The sequence below is a fragment of the Canis lupus genome, chromosome 22 (assembly GCF_011100685.1).
Source record: "Canis lupus familiaris isolate Mischka breed German Shepherd chromosome 22, alternate assembly UU_Cfam_GSD_1.0, whole genome shotgun sequence".
Lineage (NCBI taxonomy): Eukaryota > Metazoa > Chordata > Mammalia > Carnivora > Canidae > Canis > Canis lupus.
Window position 1 is genome coordinate 16,895,693 of NC_049243.1, and position 25,172 is coordinate 16,920,864.

At 34.3% G+C, this 25,172-nt stretch overlaps 1 pseudogene; it reads right to left on the reverse strand.

Moving 5' to 3' along the window:
- Window positions 1-23,989, reverse strand: part of LOC100686777 — a 28,177-nt pseudogene extending 4,188 nt beyond the window's left edge.
- Window positions 23,990-25,172: the final 1,183 nt, after the last annotated feature.

The following is a 25,172-nucleotide window of genomic DNA, read 5'->3' on the forward strand; positions in this document are numbered from 1 at the left end:
ATATCTGATGCCTGGATTTGGATGCTTAAAAAACTGAGGGCTAGCCAATCATCTCTCTCTCTCTCTGTCTCTGATTCTCTCTCTCATTTTGGGTTTTTCACAGCATGGTGGCTTCAATGTAGTAGGGCTTCTTACAAGATAGGGCTGGCATCCCCCACAATAAACATTTTGAGAGATCTAGGTATAAAATTATGTAACCTTGGAAATAAGACACACTGACACTGTCTTTGATAGTTCAAAAGCAAATTATGGTGTCAGCCCATACTCAAGTAAACTTCAGCTTATATTTAAGGGTGTGAAGAGTCTGTTGGGGATTAGGGGACCATATTTGGAGATTACTACCACGAAGATAAATTTCTTTTTGATACAATTAATATGTTTCTTTAAATTTTATACCTTGTTTCTCCTTTTTAAAAATTAGTTGGTTAATGTATGATTTTCTAACTCTAATGATATACATGGGAAAACATTTAATCTTTACCAAGGACCCCCCATTTTCCATGAGCTAGATTGAAAATTTAGTTTGATCTGAAATTGAATCAGTTGCATCCATATCAGCAGTATAAATGTATAGATAAATAAATGTATTGTTAAAAAATTTTGAATTTCAAATAGCTTTAATTAAAGGTTTTTAAAATTTTCACTTCTATATTGTGCAATGACCACAATTACCTTCAAAGAACAGGGAAGACATAATATACTGTGTTAATAACCAGAATATCCCTAAGGTATCCCTATTTATATTGAAAACTGTTCTGTTACCTGAATGAAAATAAAACGGGATTAGAAAGATTATGAATTATTTAGAATGGAAATTATTTGTACTTGAGTATTGAATGTTCATATTGTATTTGGTATTATTCATTCATTTTAGATATATTTCCAAATATTTTCTCTTTGATTTTTCTTATTTCTGTAGAGATTTATTAAGTGCAAAACTATTAAATAGGAGAACATTAATATCAAGATTTCTTAGAATCCCTAAAAATTCTCTTTCACCTTGATATGCATAGAAATGCTTGCCATAGGCACATAAAAGGACATAATCAAGTGAACTTCACAAATTAGAAGTAAATCCAAATGAGTTGTAGAAAAATGAAGTGGGAGGGTGGCTGGGTGGCTCAGTCGGTAAAGGGTCTGCCTTCATAAAAGGGCATGATCTCAGTTCCTGGGATTGAGCCCCATGTCAGGCTCCCTGCTCAGTGTGGAGTCAACTCCTTTCTCCCTCTGCCTCTGCTGCTCCCCCTGCTTATACTTCTACCTCTGTGTCAAATCAATCTTAAAAAAAAAAGAAAAAAAAGAAAGAAAAATGGAACAAGAAATTTTGTGACCATTGTATTTAAATAAACAAACACTAACCTGCCTTCTAGATATGTGTACACCAATTTTCCATGTGTTGTGTTGTACCATGAAAATATACTAGACAATTTTTAAAACTAAAAAAAATAGCATTGAAAATAAAACAGGGTATATTACAGTAGTGAGTGTTAGGCACATATGAAGAGATGTGGTATGACATTTCTAAAAAAAAAAAACATAGAATTCAGTTAAAAATTAATTTTACCTTGCAAAATGATTGATAATATTTTCTTCTAACTATTCCCTTGCTGATTTGAGTAAGTGTGACTAAAAATAATCCGTGTGAGAAGTAGAATTTAATGTTGACTCCCAGAATAATGGGTGAAACCATAAAAGACCCTATTCTATCATATTTGCTTGTGTGGAGATGGGCAGCTGAATCTAAAAATGTCAACCTTCATAAATGTATTTAACAAGTTACCTATGACATGGATTTTGGCTAGGATTATCCAAAAGTGTATGTGAGGGTGTGGATGTTATGTATAGGTATGTGTGTTGTCTCAGAAAACATAATGAACAAAATAAATATTGAAAGAAATAAAATGAAATTACATGAGAAGAAGCTGTGAATGGGGGAAGCTTAAATGAATGATCAAGGTTTAAGTATATGCTTTACCACGTCCAGGTGTTCTTGGATATGGTAGCTCCAACTTTTTTTTCAGTTTGTATTTAAATTCCAGTTAGTTAATATACAGTGTAATATTAGTTTCAGGTGTACAATACAGTGATTTGGTACATCCATAGAACACCTGGTGCTCATCACAACAAGTGCATTCCTTAATTCCTATCACTTATTTCACTTATCCCCCCCCCCCCCCCCCCACACACACACACACACACCTGCCTCCCCTCTGGTAACCATCAGTGTGTTTTCTATAGTTAAGAGTCTGTTTCTTGGTTTGCCTCTATTTTTTCCTCTTTTCTCATTTGTTTTGTTTCTTAAGTTCCTCATGAGTGTAATCATATTGTATTTGCCTTTCTCTGACTGACTTCTTTCACTTAGCATAATACTCTCTAGCTTCATTCATGTCATTGCAAATAGCAAGACTTCATTCTTTTTTATGGCTGAATAATATTTACATTTTATATGTATACCACGTCTTTATCCATTCATCAGTTGATGGACACTTGGGCTATTTTCATAATTTGGCCATTGAAGATAATGCTGCTACCAACAGTGGGGTGCATATATCCCTTTGAATTAATATTTTTGTATTCTTTGGGTAAATACCTAGCACTCCTTCAACTTTTAGTTTCTCTAACACTAAAATGGGGATGACAATCCATTACAGAGTCGTGATGAAGATTCAATGAATAAAGAAAGAGAAAATTCTTTAAAAACTCCAGAGCACTAATCAAAATTTTGGTGTGGAATTCAATTTAAACTTTCATCCACCATATATAACAGGAGTGATATTTATAACAGAAACTACTGAGAAACTGAGTTTGCATTAATATGTTAACACAAGAAACATCAGTGTATCAGTTAATTTTCTTGTTACTGAGAGTTTGTAATGCTGGTTTCTATTAGAAGAATACTATTTCATGGCTGAGGGAATAGCCTTTATTTTCTATATGTATATAGCTGTTATCTTAATAAAGTTGTTATTGCGTTGGGTTATTTGCATTGATTCAGGTTGCCTAGAATTTCCATTATGTAAATTTGGTCCCTACCCAAAATACTTTGTATGGCAATTGCTTTCTCAATTTAAAAGTCTATCTCACTTTAATACCCCTCCCCAAGCTTCAATTTTTTTTTCTTTTATTAACTTTACACCCTTGCAGTTTGTTACTTATACAACCTCTGGGATTAGAATGACATATATGAGTGACTCATCTATTCTTTTGATCTGGACAAGAGATATCATTAATTCCTAGAGACTTGGCAAATTTACTAAAGCTCAGTTTATGAAATTACTTGGCTAATATATCTCTGCAAAAAGACAATCCAGTAAGTTTATATTGAACTCAAAGTCTGGAAAATTCTTTCTCTTGTCTAAGAGAAAAGAATGTCTGATTCTCTTGTCTACGAGAAAGAAAATCATGAATTTGTTGGTCCCAAGATCAAGGAGATGCATTACTTTCTAAACCTGTTTCCAAGGAATCTCTAATTGCTTTATTTTCCTATTGAATATAGATAAGCAAAACTGATCTGCACTCACTTCTAGATGAAGGGAGGTAAAATGAATAAGAATCACAGATGTTTTAGAGAGAATTTTAGAAATCTAGTATTTTTCAGACTTACTTGAAACATCAGAAGTCTTTCCTTTTATGAAATTGTGTATTGGAGAGCTGAAAAATAGAAGTGCCCTATCGGTGCTTTTTGAACTTTAATGAAATCATCTGAGAATCTTGTTAAAATGTTGATTGTGGTCTGAACCTGGCCCAAGATCCTGCCTTCTAACCAGCTCCCAGGGGTTGCTGCTGCTGCAGGTCCACCGGCCACAAGTGAGCAGCAGTAGTTGATTGGTTCTAAATTTAGCTGAACGTTGGACACATCAGGGGATCTTTAGAAATGCTGATGCCACATCCCTCCCCTCTCCCACCCGGGTTTCTGGTTTAATGGATTTGGATGTATCCTGGGTATTAGGATTTTAAAAGCCCCCAGCGCTGTTCTAATGTACAGCCAAGTTTGAGAACAACTGTTCTAGTAAAAAAAAAATGTGCATATGTGTTGGGAGGAATGGGTGTTACAGATCTTACTTATCTTTACTGATATCTCCTATAGTATGATAAAAATACACTTAAAATCAGATTGTGACTAAAGCTATTCAGAATTTTGTAATATAAATAAATATATTTAAAAAATGCTTTGTGAGTAGAATTTTTGTTCAGTATTTGATTTAATACTACACCATAGGTGAACAAACACAAAATAGCACCACGATTTTTAATGATTGTGAAATATGAATGTTCTGTGATTTATTTTACTAATCCTATAATGTTAGTCATTTAGGACAGTTTTTTAATATTAAAGAATAGGGTGGTGAATATTATTTATCAAATATTTTTGCACAGAAGTATTTTTGTATTTCCTTAGAATAGTAGAGCACCAAGGTTAGGCAGTGAGGCAGTTCAACTTGGTGGGGAGGAGTATTTAAATCACTGATATTGTTTCAAATTGCCTGTGCATGGTGATCATAAAAAGCAAACTGGCTTTTAGTCAGCTTTATTATTGTTATAAATTCTCTATACACAATGCCCCTCCTTATTGCCAGCACCCTGGGCATACTGTTCCCACCATCATGCCTTTGGAATGAGTTCTAAGCCAATGCCTCATAATTAATTTTCACAATCACTGTGTGGAAAGATATGAGCTTTCCTAGGGTTATAGATATATTATCTCTCTATTTTATGCAGAAGGTTATATGGTATCTCCAATAGCAAAATCTAAAAATACAAACAAGAATGTTTATTTCAAACATTGAGTGTTAGTACTTTCAATATTTGACAATTTTACAAGATTTTGCAAGATTTCTGCATATTATTCCACTGGAGAGACTAAGTATTCGTTATGTCTGGTAACCATTTTTATCTCTTCTTTTGTGATTGGTTGCCTAGTTATGTCCTTTTGACTTTTTCTAATTGTGTTTATATTTTCTTATTGATATGGAAAAAAAAGTTAGTAAAGCTGTCCTTTGTTTTCCATAAAATGTAAGTAATTCCTTCAAGTTTGTTTTTGTCAACTTAATTTGTTTCTGAGGGTTTTTTTTTTTGTTTTGTTTTGTTTTTTAAAGGTGCGGATGTTTGAATTTTTACGTAGTTTGATCCCTTGGTCTTTTTCTTTTGGGTTCTTCAGAGGTCTTAAGGCCTCTCCCACACAAAGTATATGTTATTAGCTACCTACGTTTTCATCCAGAATTCTTAAGGTTTATATTGTCTTTTAGCTCTTTAATTCATTGGAAATAATTTTGTTGATTAGCATTATGTAAGGAAGTAATTTGTTATTTTGTTCCCAAGTGTTTGGTGACAAAATAACCATTTACTGCTTTCTTCACCCATTGCACAATTACGGGATATCACACTTTATTACCTAACATATTAGAATATAGTTATAGATGTTCCTGGATTATCTATCCTGTCTTCATCAGTTTCATGTACGAATATTATGAGTTCCCATTATTTTAACTTTTGAATACCCTTGAATATTTAGCAACAAAGTTCTTCTCTTTAAGATAATCTATTTTCCTGTGATCACTTTTTTCAGAAAAATGTGGAATACTCTTTTCAGTTTAAATACCAGTATTTTGTGACTTTTATTTGTAATCACTACATTTATAAATTAATATATGTGGGCATTGGCAACTGTTTAGTAGAAGTTTTTCCATCCAGTAACATTTTATACATTGCATTTATATAAGAATTATTTTCTGATATTCAGGACAATCAACTTTGTCTTTTTCACATCTATGTTTTCTTAATTTTATATATGTACGATCATAAATGTGTATACATATATATATATGGATTTGATATTAGTGTGTGTGTGTGTATTTGTGTGCATGTGAGGTATTGCTATCTGGTCTATCTTAGGCTTCTAAAAAATACCAGGAAACCATCTCCCTTTTTTTCATTTCTCTAGAGTAATACTAATAGCCTAGTCCCAAGCCCTATATAAGACAGAGAAAAATAAAAATCAAATGACTTTAAGAACAAAAGTAGGTGTGACATAGAGATGAGGAAATTGAAGTCCAGAGAGGCTGTTACTTAAAATTATAATGTTAGTAAGTATCAAAACTAGGAATAAGGATGTTGGCTGACTCAGGTGGAAGAGCATGCAACTCTTATTATCGGGGTCATGAATTCAAGCCCCACATTGGGAATATAGATTACTTAAATAAGCAAAACTTAAAAAACAAAGTAGGAATAGAATTAAAGTCAATGGGCTGAACCATGCTAACAGCAAAGAACCTGTAGTCTAGTTAAGAACATAAAATGAATACCAATGAGAAATTCAGGTGAAAACCTAAACAGTACATGGTGAAAGATAACCAGATATAATAGAAATTTGGCATTATTGAACTTAGAAGTATATGTAATATATTAGTTATCATTTACTAAGTAAATGTATCTGTCTGGAGTTCATTATATTAGTAAACAGAGCCAAGAGTACACCTGGTTAGTTCAGTTTTGTGACAGAATGTCAAGGTCAGTTTTTTTCAACAAAGAAGTAAAACAGAACTAATAGCCCAGTTTAATACACTCTTATTTTATTCGCCTATGCTTGGGAATACAAATAGAAACCTGCAACTGATATCCTGGAAACTCTTCCAGCTCAGCAATCTGTGAACAATATCAAAGGACCTTGAAACAAGTATTCAGTAACTTTGTAATAAAGAAAGATAATTTCAGCATATCTTTTTTTTTATAGTGTTTATTTCTCTTTGTGTACTCAGACACACACAGACCACTATTACCACCATCATAGTACATATCCTCAAATCACACAGATTCAGGACCAAAAATATTGAGTTTTGTACCCTGCTTTTTATTTTCATAACATTCATTTTTTTTCTTATTTTTTATATCTTTATTCTTTGTTTTCATAGCTTTTTATTTATTTTGACCTTTTTAATAAGAAATATATACAATTATTTTAAAATTCTAGAATATTGTTTTTACTTATTTGGAAGACTTAAATCCTAATTTTTAGTACTAATGGTAATTTTATCCAAGAATAAAAATAAATTTTTATGCTGCAATAATGAATAGGAAGAGGGTCTACATTTTCTAGGTCCACATTTTCCCTCCACCAAAATCAACCAGAAAGATGGAAAAAAATATGAAACAACTATTTTTAGAATTTAAACCAAAGTCACAAAAGAAAAAGAATTAAAAGAAAAGAAAAAGAAAAAAGAAAAGCTAAAATCAAAGTAAGACTGTGATTCCTGAGGAAAGGAAAATAAATGAAGTTCCACCATCTTCTTAGGCAAAGAATCGCAAAAGGAACCTAGATGGGTTGAAGGAACAGATATCAAAGTCTGGGGAGGTCAAGGTGGTGAAAGTTTGTGTCCGTATAGTTGAAAGGAGAGAGATACATGGAGAAAGAGCTCTAGAAATCCACGGAGGGTTTTTATATCTTTACCCGTCTATGCATGAATAGGGTGAAACTTGTGTAGCCAGTGAAAAATTTATAAGGAAGAAAGAATTGCCAGGGAATTATAAGTCTAATTTCCAGCTTACTCAGCACTATTTGCTTGAGTTTCTAGGAGTCAGAGTGAAGAGATTTTGAAGAAAACAGGAGACATGCAATGGGGATTCCAGAAATACCATACCTTAGTCGTAGGGTTAAGACTCATTTTTTAAAAGGAAAAAAAAAATCAAGACTTCCAAGGATTAAAGTGATTCATAAGTAACTTAATTGCCTGCCAAAAGGAGTTTAAATACTCAATAAGACTACAGCAATACCGGGCACTAAACAATGTAAAATTTAAGATGTTTGCAATCCATTAAAAAATGTGGCTCAGTCCTTTAAGCATCTGCCTTCAGCTCAGATCATGATTCCAGGTTCCTAGGATGGAGCCCCATGTCAGGGTCTCTGCTCAGCATGGAGTCTACTTCTCCCTCTGCCCCTACCCCACAGGTACCCTCTTTTTCTCTTCATCATTCTCTTTCTCTCAAAATGAAATAAAAAATTTTTAAAAATCCTTAATATGTACAGGGATTTGTGATTCATAACCAGTAGAAAAATCAGTCAATAGAAACAAATGATGGAGATGATGAAATTAGCAAAGACATTAAGTGTGCTATTAAAATATGCTCAGTATGCTCAGAATTTAGAGAAAAATATGGATCAGAAGGAAATTCTAAAAATGAAAACATTAAATTTCTGAAATGAAAATTTTACTAGATTAGTTTAATAACTGATCAAACATTGAAGAATTAAATGTAAGAACAATTTAAGAATAGAATGTTAGTGAACTTGAATAAATCATAACAGAATTATACAAAATGAGGCACAGAGAAAAATAAAGATTCGGTGAATTTGGGGAACACATCAAGTACTTTAATGTATGAATAATTGGAGTCCCAGGGAGAGAAAATGCAGAAAAATTGAAAAATAGTGGTTGATGTTTTTCCAAATTTGAGAAAATCAGAACCTCATAGATACAAAAGTTTAATGAGCCTTAAGTAGAGTATTAACAAGGAAGACTACACCAAGCACATCATTATCAAGTTTCTGAAAAACCAATGTAAAACAGAAAATCTTAATAATAATACCTACATAGGTGCAAAAATAATTACCATAGAATTATCATTAGAAACTGAGAGCCAAAGGAGAAGAGGGATGATTTTAATATTCTGAATGGTAAAAAAGGAAAATCTGTCAATACAGAATTCTATACCAGCAAAATTATCTTTCAAAAATTAAAGTAAAAAAGTTATTTTTAAGCAAAAAAAATATGAGAGAAGGAAAATGATTTTAGATCTAGGCCAAGAAATGAAAAGTATTGAAAATGGTAAATATGTGTTATTTTTTTTTAAATTCTTTCATCCTTTAATTTTATTCAAAGGTGCTTCACTCATTTTTTTTTTAATTTATTTGTTTTTGAGAGAGAGGAGACAGAGCAGGGGAATGAGCAGAGGAAGAGGGAGAGAGAATCCTCAGACTTCCCACTGATTGTGGAGCCTAACTTGGGGCTCGATCCCAGGACCTTGAGATCATGATCTGAACTGAATCCAAGAGTTGATCACCTCACCAACTGAGCCACGAGGCACCCTCAAAGGTGTTTGACCATTTAAAGCAAAAATGGAACAATATTTTATACAGTTTTTAACATGTGCCAAAACAAAAGGCACAAAAGGTGGAAAGAGGAATATGAATATATTTCTTAAACTTTAAATTAGTATAACATAATTGAAAATAGACTGTGATCATTAAAAATGAATATTATAAATCCTAGGGAAATCAATAAGAAATAAAAGGCATAGCTATTAAGCCATAAGTGTATATAACAAAGTCATTAAAACTACACAATTTAAATAATTCCAAGGAAGGAAAGAAAAAGGAATAAATACCACATGAAACCTCCTACTTTTGGTTTTGGCTCAGGTCGTGATCTTGGGATGTGAAATTGAGCTCTGCATGTCTGGCTCCACACTCAGTGTAGAGTCTGTGTAAGACTTTCCCTCTGCCCCTCCCCTCCATGCATGTGTACATGCTCTCTCTCTCTCTCAAATAAATATTCTTTTAAGAAAGGAAAAGCTGAACAATATGCTTTCTACAGAAAAATAATAAAGACAAAGATAACTGAAAGAAAAAGTGGAGAAATAAATACCATAGAATTACTAGTCTTTATAAGAAAGCCATCATGGCTGCATTAATATCAGAAAAGCCTACATTAAGATGATGAATATTACTAGGAATAAAGATAATCACTTCATAATGATAAAGGGGTCAATCATCAAAAAGGCCTAACAGCCTAAAGTAGTTATGTATCTTATAGCACTACTTCAAAATACATTAAGCCAAAATTGATCTAAGTAAAAAGAAATTAGATAAATCCATAATTTTGATCGGAGATTTTAGTACCCTTCTCTTGATGCTCATAGGACAAGAAATAGAAATAAAATTAATAGGGATAACAAAAACACTACGTTCTGTTTAATTTGTTTCAATTCACATATATACAGCATCCTTACCCAACAACTTCAGTACGTGCACAAAAAGAAGATCAGAGTAAATCCAAAATAAGTAAAGGCAAAGAAAGATTGAAGGCAAAGCAATCAATAGATCCTGAGGTGTTTTACAAAATTAAAGCAGAAATACTAAGTCATTGAAGATACCTGAGGTTGTACATCAAATAGCATATTAGAAACTTAGAGTGGCTGAAGACCTTAATCAGGAAATTTTTTTCAGGAAAGAATGATGTTATTTTTATCTCTCAATCTCTCATAACACCTGGAATGGTGCTGTGTATCTAGTGACAGCTCAAAAATCTCTGTTAAATTGAATTGTTTTGTATCATCATATGTGTTTTACTATTGCCATCTCTGAATCCATCCATTTTGGAAACTCATTATTGGGACTTCTGCTGTTTTAAGAATTCGAAAGTCAAATAGTGTGTGCTATCAACACTGATAGGCTTTTAGCAATCTTTAAAACTTCAGATATCAGAGTTTCTAGAAATGTTCCATCAGCTGTATGTGTGCCAAAAATGGCTTAAAATTACACACAAGCAAAAATCAGCTATATGACCATGAAGGTTCACCACTGAAGTTACCATGACTAATTATCACCTTTATGGGGAAAGGATGTAAGTGAAGGATAGTTGGCAAGGAGTTAATCAACCTGTTCAGTCTGTTCAATCTTTGCCTTCTTTTGTTTGTTTCTGGATTCTGCATTTCTTGAAATCAGAAATCATATTGTTTTGCTTCCTGCTGTATCCCCAGAGCTGCTTCCAGTGTTTGATACATAGTATGTGTTCATTAAATGTTAAATGAATTATTAGGATTAAACAACAATATTAGTAGATTACTTAGGTGAGCTCTGTCTTAGAGATCTTCTTTTCATCTTTAAATCTGACTTTTGCCTTTGTTAATCTTTATAATGTCAGATTTTTAAATATATTTTGCAGGCCCAGAATTGGGAGTATTAATAGCAGTTATTCCACTTTGTTGTATTAATCTTAAGCATAACAAAACTATTTTTCAACAAAAACTGCTCTACAGCAATCAAAAACAAGTAGTTATAATAATTAAATTTGTAACACATACAATTTCTACATTTGAATTTTACATCTACCAATGTCTATATTATAAATTACTGCCAAAGTAAGACATCTTTCTCATTTTCATAGCATTTGTACTGATAGAACAAAAACAATCTTGCATAAAGAAAACTTTTCAGGCAATTATAATATATTAAGCTCGTAGCCCATTTATAAATTCCTTAAAACAGGATTTTAAGCACAAATTTGCAAATCTCTGATCATATTGAAGAAATTTTTTGACGATCATAGATTAGCTTTAAAAAGGTCTTAATTATTTCAGGGGTTTTGCAACATTTTTAAATTTATTCTTAACGCTTCCATAGTAACACCCTGCATGAGTTAACACTAGATTCTTTTCAGGGTGGAAAAATCTTGGTAATAGAAAATATTCTGATGTTGAGGAATATTAGAGTTTTATGGTGTTGCCTCTTTGATACATCTTAGTTTTTGAGTAACTAATAGCCTTTTACAGATTAAATACATGGGATCTCTCTGCTGCCATTCGTGCATGGGATGTCTCTTTAGTCCTTGCACTCCGCATCTTAAAAGGGCAAAGGAGGTGTTTGTGTAGTACATGGAATAAGTCCCCATGCTTATGGAAATACAAACTATCTTCCAGAAGATTTTTGCAGCTGATATTACAGGTCTGCTTTCTGAACTGTCTAATACATTTAAGGAGAGACAGAGCAGACACCTAATTTTAATATATGCTTAGTTGTAGGTCAAATATCAGCAGGTAGTTTACAGTAGACTTTGGCTTCTGATATGTTTATCTGTCATTTTTACCAGTTAAAATACTTATAACATTATTATTTTTGGAATTTTCCTTTATGCAAGGCTAGAAGGACATGCATATCTCAGAGACTATCTCCTAGAGCCTCCCAGAAGAGCCTTATACCTTGCAACAGTCTTGACTTTAAGGAAGCAAAATATTTCATATTTGTGTTTTTTTTTGTTTTGTTGTTTAGCCATCCTGGACCAGCTATAATATAACTAAGAACTCTAAATTAATCCTCAAAAAATACAATAGAAGAATAGAGCTGAAACAAAGAAATATGTTTACGTTTTCTGAGGCTAGTGCTGGATACACTTTCCTACTAGTTTCTAATGTTCTAGAATATACATGGAAATAACAAATGGGCTGAATATTAAATGGGCTGATTTCCCCAAGGTAGTATTTAAGTTTTCCCCCATTTTAATTAACATATACCTTCAGAGTTTCTAATGCCCCCAAATTTTATTGAGAAATCTGGCAATAAAATTTTAGTTATGAGGGAAGAAAACTAATTTTTATTAATGCTATGTGCTGGATACTGTGTTAGACATGTACAAATATATTGTTCCTCCTGATGTTTATAGCAACTGTTATATAGGATTGAGTGTACCTTCTCAGGACAAGATGAGGTGCAGAGAGATTTTAAACTTCTCTCTGCAGTTAATAACCTTAGAAAAGTATTCAGTCCTTTTTTTATCTTGCTCCAAAGATACATTTTTTCCCTTATACAACCTTCCTTATATAACCTCAGAAATTATGCAGAAGAGATTGATAAGCTCTTGCATAGTTTTACCAAGGATCACGAACAACTACATTAAAGCTTTAGGAAATTTCCTAAGCAGTAGCTTTTCAAACATTAGCTGCAAAATAAGGTTGTGGAGGGGTGCCTGGGTGGCTCAATCGGTTAAACATTGGTCTCTTGATTTCAGCTCAGGTTGTGATCTCACGGTGGTGGGATTGAACTCCATGTGGGGCTCTGTGCTCAGCATGGAGTCTGCTTGTCCCTCTCCCTCTGCTCCTCCCTCTCCCACCCCTCAAATGAGTAATAAATAAAATCTTTTTTTTTTAAGGAAGTTGTAGAGTCTCTTCTCTGAGGATCTTTGCAACTAACATGAAATATCTTGTCCTTTGTGTTTGCCTTGCCTAATAAAAAGAAGGCATGAGATTTGAGGAATTTTTAAAAAAATAATTATGTGCCTCCCCACCGTTATTCATAGTCTTCTCCTTCTTATCCCAACAAGAACCTGCTTGTGAGAGAGTTGGCCTGGATGTGTAGACTAGAATCATGAGGCTGTTTCTCTGTGCATAATGCTGATGTAGGGAGGTTATCCTCACAGCATAGGCTTTGCTAGAACCACACAGCACCTACCTGAGATCAGAATAATTCCTTTTTTTAATATTTTGTTTGTTTATTCATGAGAGACGGGGGAGCGGGCAGAGACACAGGCAGAGGGAGAAGCAGGCTCCATGCAGGGAGCCCGATGTGGGACTCGATCCGGGGATCCCAGGACCACACCCTGGGCCAAAGGCAGGCGTTAATCCACTGAGCCACCCAGGGATCCCGAGATCAGAATAATTCTTATTCTCAGGCACTAACATTTTCTTTCATCCTTCTTGATTAAATGTATCTCTCTATTTCCATTTTGAGGTCACTGAAGTCTAGTTACTTTAAGAAGCACCATTTGAGTTTAGCTCTTTTCTTAAAAGCAACTTCTCAGGTATAAGCTTTTCTGTAAGCTTGAAGCTAAGGTATCTTAATTAAGGTAGCAGATAGTCATTACAGTTGTACCTGAACCTAGAGTGTTAGTTCCATCATGTTTGCTTCCCTTAAATACGAATACTACACGAAAGCTGCTTTTGAGGGTTGAAATTACATTAGGAAGTTCAATCAGCAAGGTGTCATATTTTAGCTCGTTACCCTCTTGATTAAATAGTAGTTGTCTGTGTTGTGACATGAGATTTATGACATTTTTAGCAAAATTGGAAACCTAGTGAAGAAGATGAACAAATTTGATGAGGAGTTAAAGGTGGTTAGTAACTTCTCAGACAGGTCTATTCAAATACTCAAGTAACTTTGAGAAAAATGCTTCTTCCTAGGAGGTAAAATACATTTTATAATGTTCTAGAATTCCATGGCCTCCAGATTAGCAGCCTATAATTTCCAGCCAGGAGTTAAGTGATGTAAATTTGGTATGGCCTATCACCTGCTAATTAGTACCTTATTGCCTTTCTTTTTGCTACTATCTGAAGGTATATCTCATTATAGTCTCATTAGCTTCAGTTCTGACTTGCACAGTATATTTTATGGAGCAAAGTCTCAAGCAGTATAAAATGTCATTTTAATTTCAAGAATGTGTTGGCCTTACTTGGCATATACAAATGATATTATTGGAAATAGTAAAAAATGCATATCCACAATGTTTAAAAAATATCAAATCAGTTTACTGTTATCCCTAAAAAATATCAAATCAGTTTACCTTTATCCCTACTATTTAATTAATGGTAAAATAGTTGATACTGGTCAACATAGCTTTAAAGAGTTCCCCTCAGCTTGACTAAACTTTAGACAGGTTTCTTTCTGACCTCCCTTTTATTAGAACATTTACTTTGGGAAACTTGCAGTTGTAAATTCTTTCTCTGTCCTTTTGAGATGTAATTCAACAACCCAAAAATGTCTGTTTCAAGAACCTGGGAGCAATTTCTTAAAAATGTAATCATCAGGAAGGATAATGCCGCTGTCTTCTATTCTCTGTGGAAAGGTAGGAGCCTAGCTCAGTAAGTACCAGGTCAGCAAACACAGATGGCATAATCATCTGTGAGCCTTAATATCCTCTAGTACTTTTTCACCAACTCATCCCAGTACTTAAAAACACTTCTACCTTTTGTTTCAGTGGAGTTGCATTCAGTATTTTCTTTTCTTTTAAAAGATTTATTTGTTCATGAGAGACACAGAGAGAGAGGCAGATACATAGGCAGAGGGGAAAGCAGACTCCCTGTGGGGAACCTGATGTGGGACTCAATCCCAGGACCCCAGAATCATGCCCTGAGCCAAAGGCAGATGCTCAACCACTGAGCCACCAAGGCATCCCAGCATTCAGTTTCTTTGATTGCAGTAGTCTCTTCCCTCTATTGCAGTAATCTTGAATAAAGTCTTCCTTGCTTTTTTAACTGGTCTGGTGCACTTTTTGTTTTATAACATACACACAAATAAAGCCCTTAGAAAATGTCAGGCATATTTCCAAATACCTTCATATGTTATTTCATTTAAGTTTCTGAAAATCCTGTGAGATAGATAGGCACCATTATCATTATCTCCATGTCATCTCATTTTATTGTGGTGAAGTAACTTTCTCAAGGGACAGTGACTGATTTTGTCCCTCACTTACTCTTAGCCCCCAAAGACAGTCAATCCTTAAAGTCCAGTTATTGTTTTCCCTTTCAACTAATGCCAAGTACGAATTTTTGCAGATTGTCATTCATTCATTTGCTCAGTATACACGTATTGACTTAACTGTGTACCAGGGCTGGGATACAATGTCAGATAAGACAGACATGTTTCCTTATCCCATAGAACTTAGTCAATAAGGACATAGATGAGTAAGCAAGCAATTCAGGTGCCTTATGATAAGGTAATAAATGCAACTCTGCAGCATATAGACTGGGCACTAACATATGATTAATGAGTCTAGGAGATTCCTCCGGGGAAGTGGCCCCTAAACTGAGAACAAAATTAAAGAACAGTGAGATGGGGTGAATATTCTAGGTTGAGAAATGTCATATTCAAAGAAAATATTGCATTCAGTGCCTAGGGGCAAGAGAGAATCAGAGTGATAAAGGGAATTAAAACAATAATGTATTACTAAAACAAAGATTACACGTGCAAAGAACTGAGGATAGTGGCAAAGGAGAGAGTAAAGGAGTAGTGGTAAATGAAGGTACTTTCATGACAGAAAAGGTAAGGTCATACATAGTAGGAATTTGAAGCTTGAAAGAGTAATAGGGAGGAATTCAAACAATTTTATGCAGGGAAATTAAGACCGTATTTGTGATTTTTGAAAACTCTGAGTAGAGATAGATGAAAAAAATGTAAAAAAAATATATATATATATGTTATATATGTAGAATAAAAGTTAGACACAGATTGCGTAATAGCTGAATTCTATCTTTGAGAAAAGAACTTTAAAATAGAAAATAAAAAGATCTATTTTAAATGAATCTTTTAAAGTTTTATTTTACATGTTGGCTATATCTTTACAAAAAATATTAGGCTTAAGATTACAAAGGCATCTTGCTGAATAATGCCTGGAAAAATGTGCATCTAGTCACTGGCTCAAATCACTCCCAGTATTTACAGTTGCCTATTACCATTTGCAATTCAGGTAGTTAATGCTACAATTAGCTCCAAGCAGGTGTGTACATTTTTACAGTCCTCTTTCAAAACAAGGGCCTTTGGCAAACTAAGTGTTCTGTTCACTTTAAAATAGGCCATAAAGTGAAACAGTACTGTTTTACATTTTGCTATAATTTTCCATTTGCTTCTAATTATCCTGCTATTGAGTAAGCACTGTTCTTTTATAGTGTTTTTTCATAGATATGGTATAGTTGCTTTGGATCCAGTCAGTTTAAATAAGCTGTATATCACAAAATGTCCCAAAACATCTTTAACATTTTAAATGGTTTCCATTTGGCTACATCTCAACTACAGCTGAAATAGGAAAAAAACAGGGGGTGGTGAAATTTTAATATTCTTTTGTTTGCATTTTATTAGATTGCCATTTGCCTAATCCTTTTTATGCTAGTTTTCAATTGATGTAAATGAAATTGGCTGAGTGACACAGTGCAGAACGGAAGGGTTGGGAATGAATGCTCTGATGCCAAATCAGCTATAATATTTTTAATCAGAGTTAATTGATGCCAGCTGTGTGGTCTGTGTGCGATTTTGCATTTATGAGTGAAGAAAGGTGTGGTTGCTGTTATTTCACTTTAGAAGTTGGAACTGGTTGCCAGTCATTATGAATCTATGGATGGGGCATGCTTGGTGTTTATTTTACAGAGGAAAGAACTTAAGTGGTTCAAGTAGTACAGTGTAATTTGGATTATTAGCATCAGACATTTTAGTTCTTTCTTAATTGCATAGGAGCAAATCACAGGCCTGCCACCTAGCTTTATGAGTGACTTTAGGAAAATATAATAGGTCTCCTTGATGATGTTATTTATTAATCTATTACAGTATTAGATCTAAACTATTCTTAAAAGTCCAAATCTATAACTACTTCATCCTTAAACTTAATTTCTAAAGATTAGCTAATATAATTATAATTTAACTCACATCCAGTTGAAATTGGCATTAATCTGGGCTCACCACAAAATGGCTCTTTAAAACACAGACACAAAAAAAAAATTAAAAAAAAATCACAGACACATGTATACTGTATATTCACATGTACACACAATATACATACACTTACTACGCATTCACCTGGGGACACCTGGGTGGCTTAGTGGTTAAGCATCTGCTTTCCGCTCAGGGAGTGATCCTGGAGTTCTGGGATTGAGTCCCATATCAGGCTCCCTGAATGGAGCCTGCTTCTCCCTCTGCCTGTGTCTCTGCTCCTCTCTCTGTCTGTGTCTCATGAATAAATAAAATCTTTAAAAAAATGCTCATTCACCTGCACGTAGCACACATGTATTCATATCCAAAAGAAGTCCCCAATCAGTTAAAAATATTATAGTGGTTGTGAAAGTTGTTTGATGATGTTTTCAAATAGATTTTTAATTGTTGACTTTGATTTGCTTGAAGAGAAATGACAGTTCTAAATTTTGTCTTGCAAAAGAAAATGGGTCATAGAGTTATCTTATGACCATGATTATTTACATTGTTGAGACTACTTTTATGTGATAAATCCTTATGTGTACTAGTTTGAACATATTGTCCCGTATAGACCAAATCCTCTAATACTAATGGATTCACCATTTAGTTGAGCCCCTACTTGAAACTCTTGACAAGTAATCATGTTTAAAGATGAAATACTCATCTTAGGGCAAATAAACTAAATTTTAGGTAATTCTGATTGTTAGAATTGGTATTTTTCATATTGAGCCTTAAATCTTTGGACATGTGGCTATTAAATGGTTCTGCTCCCTTCATTTCTCTGCTTAAAAACAAAAATGAAATCTACTCTTAGCACCTAAGAGATTGGTGAAGAAAAAAAAAGAAATTTAGTTCTCAAATAGGAACTCGGGACCAAACTTGAGATATTCAGGGATATCTCCTATTCCTTTCTAATTCCAAGTTAGCATGCAAATATCAGAAAAGATGGAGGATATGTGAGTATATAAAGTATCACCATTGGTTATTTGAGCTTACCTTTCTACCAATATTTTTACCTTTCCAGCAATTATTTTTCCATTGGAAAATGTGCTAAAAAACAAAGTTTATTCATTAAACAAAATTCAGTTAGAAGTTCATGAAATCAAAGAGGTGATTTTTTTCTCCCATGAAAAACCAAAAACCAACAAAGAAAACAACAACAAAAACCTGTCTGGCACCTATTTATTTTCAGAGGAACTTAAATTAACTAGTGTTAAAGTCTGAAGATATTTTAGGTTACAAATGTTGGCTTTTGAAATGCCAATTTAATGTACCCAAATGCAGAATAAAACTTTGATAGCTCTATTCTAAACTTTTAACATGTCTATAGATAATTCCTTTTTAAAAATCATGTGTCTTTGATACGATTATTTTAGAAAATGACGGTTATTCCCTAAGGGGAATAACCCTAAGGAAAAGCTTATCATATATACAATTATTTTTAATTGAAAATGTTACAGTGTGGTGATTTCTACTGTAATACCAGATGGCCCTTCTTTTAAGATTTTAAGATTAAAAGTAGCATAAAATATGAGAGTTTGTATCCAGGATTTGTGAGAACATTTTAATTTTTCCCTCCTATCCATAGTTAAAATGAATGAAGTATTAGTTGTAAAAACTACCTTTCCAACCCATTCAATTTTTCCCTCATCTTACATTTTTCAATATAAAGGAGATTTAGATATTTTCCAATTCAAATCATTCCACCTATAAATCCTTAACCTAATGCAAATAAGAAATGTAACTCAACTTTTCAGTGCAAAGATTTTGCCTGTCAATTTGCATTAAAACATTTTTAAGGACTATTATGTGAATGATGAATTTGTTTTTGAAAAAATATTAATAGAGTTATTTTTACAGTCTTTGTTATTCCAGTCAAAATCCAAAATACTAAAATGGTTTGTTGCAAATGTAAATCTTATGGATCCATCTCCATTTCAAGGTAACCATAAAAAGAAAGAAAGAGGAGTGAGTGGGAAGGGAGAGATTATGAAAGCGATATGGTTGCCCTCTTATGTTTTCTTTTTAAATAAACTCATGATTTGGTTGAACTTTGTCTCTTGTATTATTGAATTGCTCTACATGCAGGTTAGATATACACTAAGCTTAGAGAAAGAAAAAAGATCTTCCTTTATTTTAATCCATTTTTAGAGTCTTATTAAAGTAAAAAATATTATTCTGACACACAATGAAAGAGTAAGGAAGACAATTCAGGACTAGCATTGTAGTGGAGAGAGACTGGTCTTTACTCTGAGTACAGAAAACAAAAAGTGGGGCTTTGTAGCTGAGGAATGAGTTGAGGATTAGGTGGGTGGCAAATTACTAAGAGAAATATCGAGTGTAGGCTGTATTCTAGCTAAACTGCTCAACACAATTCTTGCTGAAGACAGGCCAAGGTGATCAGATATTGAGGGTGAAAGATTCTCTCTAAACAGACTTGTCAGGATTCTTGATAAAACTGGACTATGCAGACCTGTCATGTAAGAGAGTGTCTTATATTCTTCCATTGTGATGACAATGTTGATAGTCAATTTAAAGCACTCTAGGAAAATATGGAAAACAAAAACTCTCTAGAAAAATATGGATCTTTTCCTTCTCCTCATAGCTAAAAATAAATATGACTGTCTCATTGCTAGTCTTTTTGCTATATCTCTTAATTGAAAATGAAAGACCTTTGCATTTAGTTCCATGGTGAAGGAATATTGTGAGATTAAAGCTTTGAGTTTCTTTCTTTTTTTTTAAGATTTTATTTATTTATTCATGAGAGACAGAGAGAGAGAGAGAGGGAGAGACAGAGGCAGGAGCAGACTCCATGCAGGGAGCCCCATGTGGGACTCGATTTCAGGACTCCACAATCATACCCTGGGTTGAAGGCAAGCGCCAAACCGCTGAGCCACCCAGGGGTCCCAAGCTTTGAGTTTCTTATCGATCTTCCATATTGCTATATAAAAGGAGAACAATCAACTGAATTTATTTAAGTGTAATTTTTTTCCAAAAGCCTTAGAAAATAGTCCAGCTGGAAAATCAAGCTCATTCTGTAACATACCAGATTATTGTGTATTTGAACAGAATGACTAGTGTTAACCTCCATCAAATGTGAATCAATCATGCCCTCAATTATACTTCCATTACTATCTCTGCTAAACAATAGAATATTTTTAAAGTTTATTGCTTAAAGGAATCTATTTAGAATCCAAACTGATTCCTGAATATTCAGGCAGAGCTTGATGCATGAATCAAGCATGATGTGAATGAGTACTTGATCTGAATTTATATATTAAAGACATATGTATAATTTTGTTTCAGTGTAGACAAAAGTAACACAGTATTTATTTTTATAGCTATATATATATATATCACTTACTATATGCTAGATACTTTCCTAAGCCTTTTATCCATTTTCTTTTTTAAGTTTTTATTTAAATTTCAGTTAACATACAGTGTAATATTGGTTTCAGATATGCAGTAAAGGAATTCAGTAATTCCGTATATCACCCAGTACTTATCATAATAAGTGCTCCTTAATCCCCATCACCTATCTCCCCCATCTGCCTGCTTACCTTCTTTCTGGTAACTATCTGTTTGCTCTCTATAGTTAAGTCTGTTTCTTGGTTTGCCTCTCTTTCCCCCCTTTGCTCATTTGTTTTGTTTCTTAAATTCCACATATGAATGAAATCATATGGTATTTGTCTTTCTCTGACTGATTCATGTTGTTTAGCATAATACTCTCTAGCTCCAACCACACCATTTCAAATGCCAGAATTTCATTCTTTGTTTATGACTGAGTAATATTCCATTGCATATCACACCTTCTTTATCCATTCATCAATTGATGGAATACTTAGGCTGTTTCCATAATTTGGCAACTATAGGTAATGCTGCTATAAACATCTGGTTGGATGTATCCCTTTGAATTAGTATTTTTGTCTTTGGATAAATACCTAGTAGTGCAACTCCTGGATCTTGGGGTAATTTGGTTTTTAACCTTTTGAGGAACTTCCATACTGTTTTCCAGAGTGGCTGCATCAGTTTGCATTCCGATCAACAGTGGGAATTCTCCACATCCTTGCCAACATCTTTGTTTCCTGTGTTCTTAATTTTAGCCATTCTGACAGGTGTGAGGTGATATCTCATTGTCCTTTAGGTTTGTTATTAAGTGTTTTATGTATTTGGGTGCTCCCATGTTGGGTGCATAAATATTTACAATTGTTATATCTCCTTATTGGATTGTTACCTTTATTATTATATAGTGCCCTTCAAGTCTCTTGCTACAGTCTTTGTTTTGAAGTCTAGTTCATCCAATATAAGTGTTGCTACCCTGGTTGTCTTTTGACATCCATTTGTATGACAAATGTTTCACTTTCAATCTGCAAGTGTCTTTAGGTCTAAAATGAGTCTCTTGTATGCAGCATATATATGTATCTTGTTTTTTTAAACCATTCTGAAATCTTATGTCTTGATTGGAGTGTTTAATCTATTTACATTCAAAGTAATTATTGAAAGGTATGTATTTATTGCCATTTTATTACTTATTTAGTCACAGTTTTTGGAGATTTTTCTCTGATACTTTCTTGTCTTTCTCTCTTTCATGTTTTGCTGATTATCTTTAGTGATATATTTTAATTTCTTTCTCTTTATTCTCTGCACGTTTTTTAGTGGTTTTTTGATATATGATTACCATTAGGCTTATATATACCCACTTTTGCAAATAGTAGTCTATATTAAGTTGGTGTTTGTTCAAGTTTGAACCCATTCTTCTCTCCTCCCAACATTTTAGGTATATGTTATTATATATTGTATCTTTTTGTGAATGTGAGTTCTTTGATTTTTACAGACATACTCATTTTTCCTGCTTTTGTGTTTCCTGCCCTTATTTTGTCTCTCCTTTTCACTAAAAGAGTCCCCTTTAATATTTCTTGCTTTGGTTGGTTTAGTGGTCATGAAATATTAAGGTTAGTAGTGTTTGTTTGTCTGGGAAACTCTTTATCTTTCCTTCTATTCTGAATGATAGTCTTGCTGGATAGAAAATTCTTAGCTGCTGATTTTTCCCATTCGGCACTTTGAATATATCATGTCACTTTCTTTTGACTTGCCAAGTTTCTGTTGGGAAATCTCCAGCTAGCTTTATGGGTTTTCCCTTGTAAGTTAATGACTTCTTTCGTTTTATTGCTTTTAAGATTTTTTTTCCTTTATCACTGCATGTTGCACATTTAAATATGGTATATCTTGGTGTTGACCTGCTTTTGTCGATTTTGATGGGAGGTCTCTGTGCCTCCTTGATTTGGATGTCTGTTTTCTTCCCTGGATTAGGGAAGTTTTCAGTTATTATTTCTTCAAATAAATTTTCTGGCCTCCTTTCTCTCTCTTCTTCTTCTGGGACTCTTATATTATGAATGTTACTACATTTTATGGAGTCACTGAGTTCCCTAAGTGTATTCTCATTTTACATAATTCTTTTCTCATTTGTTCGGCTTCATTACTTGCCACTACTTTGTCTTCTAGGTCATTGGTTCATTCCGCTGCTCCTTCCAGCCTGCTGTTCATTTTATAAAGTGTTTTTCTAATCTCATTTATCGTAATCTTAATCTCTGATAGATTCTGTTTAAACTCTTTCATCTCTGTGGTAAGGGTCTCACTGATGTCTTCTATTCTTTATCAAGACCTGTGAGAATCCTTATGATCATCCCTTTAAGTTTCCCATCAGGCACGTTACTTATATCTGTTTTCCTTAGATTTCTATCCATGGCCTTTTTCTTTCATTTGGGATAAATTCCCCTGTCTTAGAATTTTTTTCTAAGTCCCTGCCCTCTTCTGTGTGTTAGAAAAGCCAGTTATGTCTCCTGCTTCTGAAAGTAATGGAAGAGGTTGTGTATATACAGAAGAGATCATGTAGTGCCCAGCGCCTGGCACTTCAGGTAATGTCTGCTGTGTGCCACATGCACTCTACTACTGTGTTTTGGTTGCTCTGTCCTTCAGGTCAGTCATTTGCAAAGGCTCTCCTTGCCTACTGTGGGCAATGTTTGGTCCCTGGCCAGGGTGTGGTGTGCTCTGGTCTGCTGTGAACTGGGACCTGTTACTGTTACCACCTCTATTGGAACTGAAGTCCCACAAAACTCTGTGGTCAGGAGATGTGTTGTGAGCAGGGGTTTGTGCTGGTCTTCTGGAGGAGGGGCCTGCCACACTGGGCTAAAGCAAGCATGACTGAGAAGAGCAGTTCCACTGGAGTGCAGGTAGATGGTCCTTAGTGTAAGCAAGTTAGGCAGCCAGTGTTGGCACTACATTGCTTCCCACAGGTGGCTCTGTGTTTGTGCTGAGGGGTGAGGGAGGGAAATGGTGCTAGCCAGCTCCTTTGTTCCTGGATAGGTGTCTCTGTGAATGCTGTCTGGTCAGCGATATGCTTGGAGAAGAGCAAATAATCTCCCCATTGTGTGTTGCAGTTCATGGTTTTGTGTTGTCTGTCCCTGGGCTGTTTGCCTGCTTTCTCTGTAGGAGCAGCACAGTGTGCTCAGGACTCTATCCCAGCCAAGCCCACTGGCCTTTGAGACCAGGCTTTAAGCCCCACTTGCTGCAAGAACTCATGAAATCCAGCCCCTTTCATTTTCTAAGCCAGTGGGTTTAAGGAAGTGTTCTTATACTTTCCCCCATGTGCTGCTCTCTGCTCACCCTTCTCCATAAACATAGCTCTCTCCCCTCCACAGTACCCATGATCTATTTCTCCCATAAACCACACCTCTGGACCTTCTGTTTCTTCAGTGTGGCCTCCTCTCTCATGCTAGCTGTGGAGTTTTGTCAGTTTTCAGGTCAATTTCTGGGGTATTTACGATGATTTGATGTTATCTAGTTGTGTTCATAGGATGAGGTGAGCCTTTGGGCCTCTTACTCCACAGTCATCATCTTTTGTTAAATAAAGAATATTACTGGCTCAAGAAATATATACAAATAAGAGAACCAAAGAGGAGATATGTTGCCTTAATTTCTCAATACCTACTCTTTCTGAGTCAGTAATTTATAGTTTTCTTTAATTATTGTGTTACTTTGATGTCATTAAATTGGAAATCTGGAGCCAACTAGAAGATATCTTTTAAAGACAGAGCATATATTTCATAAGAAAACAGTAAGTCTATTTTAATAAAGACATATTTTCTGTCATAATGATAATAGCGGTAGTTACTGAACTATATACTAAACATTGTGCCAAATTTTTATAGCTGTTATATTTGTAATCCTAGAAACAACTCCGTGAGTTGGGCACTACTATTTTGCATTTTACAAATTTTACATAGAGTAAATAAATGATTTTCCCCAAAGGTTACACATACAGTAAATTTGCATAGATAGTATTCATTCATTCATTCCTTCTCTATCAGTCAGAGTGCAGCCAAAGAAGTAGAACCAGGAGGGAGAATTTCTTTTCACTTTGAACAATCCCAGCCCTGAACTTTAGGGCTTTCAACTGATTGTCCAGGATAAGCTTCCTTTCTTAAAGTCAGTTGTTTGGTTTTAACTGCATCTGCAAAATATCTTCAACAGTACTGTGTTGAAACACAATCCTGTGGGTTTTTTTTTTTTTTTTTAACTTATGGGGATTGTAGCCTAGCCATGTTGACACCTTAAAAACACCATTGTACATTCATTCTTTCTTTCATCAATTTATTGAGCACCTACTGTATACTTAGTATTATACTACATTCTGAATACAAAGTGGTGAACAAACAGTCTCTGCTCCTAGAAACTTACTAAAGGGGAATGGGGGGGGGCATAAAAAAATACCCGTAAGAAATATTTCATCTCAGGGATGTGATTGTTTTAAGGTAAGATCTAAAGGAAGAGTGACATTAGGAAGCAGAAACATCAGGGAAGAGAATTTCAGGCAGAAAAGCAAGGAAAGAACCTGTAGGATCTTGAAAAATGGAAAGAATGCTGGGCAGGGATAATTAGCAGAGAGACTTGGGGA